Consider the following 1670-nt stretch of genomic DNA (forward strand, 5'->3'; position numbering starts at 1 on the left):
CAAACAGCAGCTGCAAGTATTTGCATCCAATGCAACTTTTTCATTGTAAATTAAATTAATTTAATAGTAAGTATAAATTAAATTTCCTGCATTAAAAAATATTTTGAAATTTTTTATTCATTACAGATAGCAGAAAAAACACCTACAAGTAATATTCCCTATTTTTTATATATAATACTTCGTATATAGTACTTAAACCCTTCGTGATGATGTAAAACTCTTAATTAAAATAATTTCAACCACAACGAACCTATCGCGATTAGAAGTGTGTTTCATACATAAATCTTCCATATTTTGAAAGCAGCTTTAGATGCTACTGAACATTTCTAATTTAACTTTAATTACTCACAATTATAAATTTATTTAATTTTTATAGATTTAAGCTTGCATAATTCGTTCAACAGGTTTCTTGATTAGTATGCACTGCCCTGCACTGTGATAATTACAGATTGCACACTAATTTCAGTGTTTAAGTTTACTTTGCAACAATAAAGGCTTAAGAGCATATTAGATTGATTAAAAGCCACAATATACAAACTAATAAATTCAATCATAAATTACATTCAAGACATACTATAAATCTTCAAAATGCATTTAAAATACAAATACGAGTACGTATATTTCCATATTCAATATTTAAACTAAGAATCAATAATCGAGCAATTGCATTTAGCATATCTCAAAGTGTTTTTATTCCTTGTGAACGAAGCAATAAACTTGAATGAACTTGAACTAGTATTTGGAATATGTCAAATGAAAGATTTTATAAACATTCTGGAAAGGACCTTGATTATTACTCAAAATGAATGCAATCCGACCAAATGCGTACCAAATTGAATATAAAAAATCAAATTACTACTTATTAGATTACAAAGGTAATACTATAGACATCTTTACAGTTTTTGACATTTTTGACCAGCTGCGTTGAGAATGTAAGTACTATGTAATAGAGTTATACTAATGATATTGCTTGGATCACCATCTGGCTATGAAATCGGGAACGCCGTATGATATGGCAAATATATAAATGTTTTATTGTTTATTGTATTATCATTTTTATACTCATATTCTAATTGTATTATTATTTTTCTCTATGGTACCAATTGAATGATTCAATAACAAGTTTTTGAGTAACAAAAGATATAGCAGATGATAAGATTGATGAAAAATTTATTTTTAAAAAAACAAGTAACCCCAACATTTGGAAAGCTCCAAATAAATTTTTAGTTAAGAAACATAAAGCTTGTATACTTTTTATATATATTAAAAACTTTTATCTTAAACATATTTTATAGAAATCACTGTCTTATAAGAAATCAAAAAGTTCAAAAATTGATAGATGAAAGATATTGAAATGAGGATAGTCAGTAATTTTAGTTTTAAATTGAGATATACACACTCAGTTTATCAATTCAAACTATTTTGTTTCGCAAAGTTATTTTTCTCTTATAGAGCAGATCAGCTGACTAAATGCTGCTCTACGCTTTTGGAGAATGTGAGTTCCCATATCAAAATGGGAGTTCCTATATTTTCCGTTAAATATTAACATATGTGAGACAAACCACAACGGCAACTGCATAGTGATAGACAGATTCAAGAAATATAACTATTTGATACCTACAGATATGCACATAACTGGCTAGGGTATCCCTAAGAGACTTCTGCTAAAT

This window comes from Teleopsis dalmanni, unplaced genomic scaffold, assembly GCF_002237135.1.
Source record: "Teleopsis dalmanni isolate 2A unplaced genomic scaffold, ASM223713v2 unscaffolded_contig_0221, whole genome shotgun sequence".
Lineage (NCBI taxonomy): Eukaryota > Metazoa > Arthropoda > Insecta > Diptera > Diopsidae > Teleopsis > Teleopsis dalmanni.